The sequence below is a fragment of the Equus przewalskii genome, chromosome 9, assembly GCF_037783145.1.
Source record: "Equus przewalskii isolate Varuska chromosome 9, EquPr2, whole genome shotgun sequence".
Classification (NCBI taxonomy): domain Eukaryota; kingdom Metazoa; phylum Chordata; class Mammalia; order Perissodactyla; family Equidae; genus Equus; species Equus przewalskii.
The window spans coordinates 72881904-72888600 of NC_091839.1; the positions used below are offsets into that span (position 1 = coordinate 72881904).

General features: G+C 36.5%; 1 long non-coding RNA gene across 1 annotated transcript; it reads left to right on the forward strand.

The window, feature by feature from the left end:
• The first annotated feature begins 221 nt into the window (after nucleotides 1–221).
• Nucleotides 222–5165, forward strand: LOC139073407 (uncharacterized). Its single transcript, XR_011522104.1, has 3 exons — nucleotides 222–338; nucleotides 1060–1129; nucleotides 3866–5165. It is a non-coding gene; the product is annotated as an uncharacterized lncRNA (long non-coding RNA).
• The last annotated feature ends 1532 nt before the right edge of the window (nucleotides 5166–6697 follow it).

Consider the following 6697-nt stretch of genomic DNA (forward strand, 5'->3'; position numbering starts at 1 on the left):
CAACTTTAATGAGGTAAAATTTACATGCAATTTGAGCAAAATATAAATTTCACATTTGGTAATGTGTGATCTTGTCTGCAAAAAAATGCTATGTGAATGCAGAAAACTGCATGTGACAAAACCACATAGGAATACACAAAATATACATGTGGACGCTTCAGATATCGTCCACGTACCTTATTTCACTGTGTGTTTTATGAACCACATCCGTCTATATCTAGGGTTATAACTTCGAGTCCAATTCCAGATAACTGTCATTCTACTACCACGCGATACCTCACAAGCTTCAACCTTTCAGATGCCCACTTCCACAAGAAGACTTCAGGTCTTTTTCCAAGGTAAAGTGCCATATTTATTGTAATACTATGTATCTTTTTTAACAATTTGAAAAATGCTACCATTTTTATTAGGTTTCTTCTTTTTTTAAGGACTTTACTTCTTAAGGCAATTTCATTTACAATAAAATTGAGCAGACAGTACAGAGATTTCCCATACACCTCCTCCTCCACACATACAGAGCCTCCCCAATTATCAAAATCATTCATCAAATTAGTACTTTTTTTTTCTACCAAGGATGAACCTACCTACATTGACACATCATAATTACCCAAAGTCCATAGTTTACCTAAAGATTTACTCTTGGTATTGTACATTCAATCGGTTTGGACAAATGTACAATGATGTGAATCCATCGTTACCGTATTTTACCATTTTCACTGCCCTAAAAGTCCTCCATACTCTGCCTGTTCATCTCTCCCCTGCCTCAAACACTGATCTTTTTATTGTTTCCATAGTTTTGCCTTTTCCAGAATGTCATATAGTTGAAATCATAGAGTATTTAGCCTTCTCGGATTGGCTTCTTTAAATTTGTAATACGCACTTCAATTTCCACCATGTCTTTTCATGGCTCGATAGCTCATTTCTTTTCAGTGCTGAATAAAATATTCCATTGTCTTGATGCACCACAGTTTATTTATCTTCTCACCTCCTGAAAGACATCTTGGTTGCTCCCAAGTTTTGGCAATTATGAATAAAGCTCTTCTAAATACCCGTGTGCAGGTTTTTGTGTGGACACAAGTTTGCAACTCCTTTGGATAAATACCAAGAAACATGAATCCTGGGTTGTATGGTAAGAGTTTGTTGAATTTTGCAAGAAACTGCCGAACTGTCTTCCAAAGTGGCTGTACCATTTTGCATTTTCACTAGCCACAAATGCGAGTTCCTGTCACTCCACAGCCCCGAAAACATTTGGTGTGTCATTGTTCTTGATTTTGGCCATTCTGATAGGTTTATAATGGTATCTCACTGTTGTTTTAATTTGCATTTCCCTGATGACATATGATGTGGAGCATCTTTTCATATACTTGTCATCTGTATATCTTCTTTGGGGAAGTGTCTGTTAAAGTCTTTGGTCCATTTTTCAATTGGGTTTTTTGTTTTCTTATTATTGAAATTTCAGAGTTCTATTCTGGATAACAGTCCTTTATCAGATGTGTTTTTTGCAAATATTTTCTCTCAGTCTGTGGCTTGTCTTTTCATTCTCTTAATATTGTCATTCACAGAACAGAAGTTTTTAATTTTAACAAAGTCCAGTTTATCAATTATTTCTTTCATGAATTGTGCCTTTAAATGTCATATCTAAAAAGCCACTGCCGTGCCCAAGATCATCTTGTTTTTCTCCTGTGTTATTTTCTAGGAATTTTATAGTTTTGCATTTTACATTTAGGTCTATGATCCATTTTGAGTTCATTTTTGTGAAGGGTCTTAAATCTGTGTCTGTATTCATCTTTTTTGCATGTGGATGTCCAGTTGTTCAAGCACCATTTGTTGAAGAGACTATCTTTGCTCCATTGTATTGTCTTTGTTCCATTCTCAAAAATCAGTTGACTATATCTATGTGGGTCTATTTCTGGACTCCCTATTCTGTTCCATTGATTTGTCTATTGTTTCACCAGTACCACACTCTCCTGATTACTGTAGCTTTAGAGTAAGACTTGAAGTTGGGTAGCATCAGTCCTCCAACTTTGTTTTTCTCCTTCAAGATTGTTTTGGCTCTTCTGGATCTTTTGCCTCTCCATATATACTTTAGAATCAGTTTGTCGGTATCCACAAAACTTGCTGGGATTTTGATTGTGATTGCATAAGATCTATATAAGTGTTTCTTTTTTAAATATGTAACTAACACAGTTTTTGAGTAACGTGCCACTGGCCCTATTTTTACCCATAAACCCTCTGTTTTTGTTGAACAATTTTCTATGATGAGGATTTTTAAGAATACGTATATATGTTATAGCAGAACTGACTGTATACATGATGGATAGACTTTATTGAAATCTACAAGCTTATTTTCCATGAAGCTATCTCTGTTTTCACTATTAAAAGTCAAAAATAAAACTATATTTTTAAATTTATATTCCCTGATAATTTTAAAGGAAGGAAGAGCATAGATCTTTTAAAACCAAGCCATACTGGCATTATCTCACCTTTGTCCTAACAAAGATACCAAATGCTCTAACTAGCAAAATGAACGTCTCACCTCAAGAGAAAGGCTTACTCTTTGGCAACCTAAGATTCTTCAGGAAAATCATGTTTTCCTAAACTATAAAACCAGGCATTATTTCTATATTATTGCCACAAGGCCCTCATTATCAGAGTTAAACTCACTTTCTCACATACCTACATAATGACACATATGTGTCTTCATGTTTATTTCTTAATCAGATGCTAAACCTACTGGAAGAGACCATACCTCCTTTGTAATCAATAAACTACAGGGCATTCTACATGCTGAGGAAAAACGGAGACAGTTTGAATATATTTAAAAATAAATTTGAAAATAATGTCATTTGTTGAATATTTTCCTCTAATTTGGTTGGACATCTGTATTATGCCATGGGATGGCTATAGACATACCCTCACAACTTCAAAGAGATAATATGTTCCCTTAGATTCCTTACAAAATGGTCCAGTGGAGGGCATTATTGGAGAGAAAAGAACTCCCTGGAAGTTGCTATTCAATTTGGGGTGTGGGGCCACACGATCACACGGGAGCACTTGGCCTTGCTGTGTAGAGCAATTGGGAAAATGAGAGAGGCCAATAACTTCACACTGTAATAAGGTACTATTATTCGGGAAAAGAGTGTCTAAAGGCCTCTTTCTCTTCTTAATGTTTCCTCACACTGGTAGAGAAAAATTGCCCTCACTACCACAAAGCACCTTGCTCTTGCCCAATATAGGAACCAATAACTTTGCCTCTGCTTTTTGTAAAATTGGGTACATCGTATTTCTTGATGTGAAATCATTGCATAGTCATTTTAGAAATTTTTGAAAATGCGGGTGAGCAGAAATAGAAAACAAAAACCACTATTATATCTACCACTGATATTACTTATGCCACTATTTTGTATGTATTCTTGTAGTTCACTGTTTATATATACATAGGCATTATTTTATTTCAGTTAACATCAAGGGTGCACATGCATCATTCTCATTAACTAGTCTTCAATATCTTTAATGACTACATATTTCATGTATGTTTGTACACTCATGTATTTAACTTGTTTTTTAATGTTGGACATTTAATGTTTTTCTAAGTTTTTTTTCTCCTAAATAATATCCCAATGAATCTCTTTGTTATTATATCTTCTTGCAGGTTAATGATTATTTTCTTAGGATATAGCCCAAGAAATATATAAAAATATCTATTTTCTGCACACTCTTGCCAAATCAGGGTATTATTATTTTTTATTTCCTAATTTGATAAGTAAAAAATAAATATCTTATTTCAATGTGTGTTTCTTTGCTATCCAGTTAGGTTGAATTTTTAAAATGTATTTATTAGTAATTTATATTTCTTCCTTTGTAGGTTTATTGTGTGCCAGATGATTTTTACAGGGGTCTAAGAGTTCCCCAGAGTACATGGAAAACAATCCTGAAAAAGCCCGTCTATAGATCCCCTAAACAGTTTTGCTCTCTTGCCAAGGAGAACAAGAAGTATTCTCCTTTTGATACATTTTCTTCATGCCTCCATGCCTTTGTCCATGTTTGTCCTTCTGCCTGTGGTAGCCTTCCTCACTTGGGGAAAACTTGTCCTCAAACTCCAAGGTCAGCTCAAGTATCTGTTCTCCCATAGCATTCTGTGGCCTCTGTTATCTCGCTTATCATGGAATGCCTGACATTAGGGTTAGTGACCTTGTGTCTGTATCTGGAATAGATTGTGAGCTGTTTCAAGCAGGGACCACATCTCACTCCTCTCTGTGCCCCCTCCCACCCTTGATTTATTAGCACAGTGTCTTGACCATATCGGGTGTACTGTACATATTAAATTTATATTACAAACAACTGATGAAGGGAAATGTAAGTAAAACTCAACTTGGCATTTTATAACCCTCTTAAGTGAGATGAGCCAGTGCTCACAATAGCAAAGGATGATTTGCCTAGAATATATTTAAACTTTAATTCAGTATTATAATACTGTTTAGGTATGACCCTTTCAAATAAAATATAAAAGACACATGTCTGTGTAATTTACATATTTACACTGTTCGTTGCCCATATCTTTGCTAGACATTGAACACATGGGGCAGGCAGAGTGTTGTTTTGCACGTGGGTCTGACTAAGATTTCCTCCTGGTGAGGCAGCGATGCTTACTGCTTCGGGAAGTGTTTGAACTCTCTTCAGAGCAGTGGGTGTTGGGAGAGGCCAGATGTTGACATCTGTATAGTTGATGTCTTCAATTCATCTAGTGAATGTTTTACAAAACAAGTAAGACCGTATTTTCACTTTAGCTTCCACACCGCTATCCTACACAAGTCTTCAGACAAGGTCCAGCCAACTGAAATCATTGCCTCAGGGATTGGAGAGTTTTTCTTCCTATTTATCCTAAGTATCCTTAGGGAAGCCAAGGAGGTTGTTAAATAGTATAATATTTGGATTTTATGAGATAAACACCTGCTGATTTAACAGTACATAATCTTTTAACCTATTGGGTGATTAGAAGGAGGACCTTCCTCTGGGGCCTGAGTTTGGCATATTGAACACTGACTGTCTCTTTTGCTTCCTGAGTGTTCTGACCCCCGTGTTTTTTTTCTGAATCTGCTAATGTTGGATCACATTTTAAAAAGATGTACAATTGAACCAGTGAAATAAAACAGAGCAATGGCTGAGATTCCTTCATCCTTCAAGGATTTTTCCTGGCTAAACAAAATTTATGAGATTTGGGGATTGTTTCTGCAGACACACACTGGGCCCGATCATATTGGTAAAAAGACTACAAAAGCGTCTCCTTGGTTAAGAAAGGATGTTAATGCTCTCAGGTAAAGTGTCTTTTGAGTGACCCAGACGTTGTCTGAAAGATATGGTAGATGCTCCGCTAGAAACACACTTTTTTTCCTACCTGAACTTTCCTCTACTTTAACGTCTACTCACCAGATCCACGATTCTCACCTTTTCCCTGAGACTTGAAAACTTTCAATGATTTGTTTCTTAAGCATGTCAACTATGCAGGAAAACTGTCAGCACAGAAGTTTTAAGAGAAACTTTATTTTGGATGAGATCTCCTAGGGAAAATGTACAGAGAAAGATCTGAGGACAAAAAATGGAGCTTTGGAGCACATGGCCACTTAAGGGGTGACCAGAAGAAGCAGAAATTGAGACGGAATGGCCAGAAAGTTAGGACAAAAATCAGGTTTAGAGAAACCAAGGAAAGAATTTGAATAAGAAGAAAATAGTATTAATGCTGAGAAATTTGATATTTTTAGTTGATTTTCTGATTTATCCTCTGCTTCAAAATGAAGCTAGTGAGTTGATCAAATAATGAATCTTTATGAGGTTCTAACAAACTGCTTGCTCTGCTTGGAAATGCCAAAGAATCAGATTTTTCCTGAGTTCTTGTAATCTGAACTACTTCTAAGCCCTCGATGATATATATGATAAATATGCAACCCATGTTGTTCCAGACTATAACAACCTGGAGGAGGGTGTGTGGAGATGGATTATTAGAAATGAGCAATATTTCGTTGGCTCGCACTTTCATCTGCTGTTTTGAGACTTGATTCTATTCAAAATATTTCTTATTTATATTGGGGATTATGCTGGGTAACATATATATGCTCTCTAAACAAGTTCTCAACTTCCTCAGGTAGCCATGATCTCTATACCCTCCATCCCCAATACCAATGCTCTTGGAAAATACTGCCTCGGCAGACACTGTTAGCTATGCACTGCCTCTCACTCCCCATGGGGCTGGAGTACAGCTGGTATCCTGTACCCCACGATGCTGCAAGGCCATTCAGGAGTATGTCTTTCTGTTGTCTTAGTACTTTTTTCCCCTGATGGGTATATTTTCAAGGATTGGCTTGAACGTCAACATATTACAAAGTTTTTTTTTTAGAAAAATGGCTTTTTAGCTTTGTTTTCTTTTTTAATTTCCAGTCTCTATCTCCCTAAAACTCACATATCAAATTGAGTTAGAAAGCAAATCTGATTAGTAGACTCCTTGTTGTACTCATTTTCACACAATACCAACCTTGTTTACCAACTCAGTTGTTTTTGTTGGGTCAAGTCTACAAACTTGGCTCTCTCATCCATTAGGATGGACTCTGCCAAGGAGGTTCTTTTGCCCCTCACTCAAATAAACATCTGTCTGGCTTGCCTGAAGTCTGCCAGACCCAGGCATGTCTATCTGAATCTGAGCTGT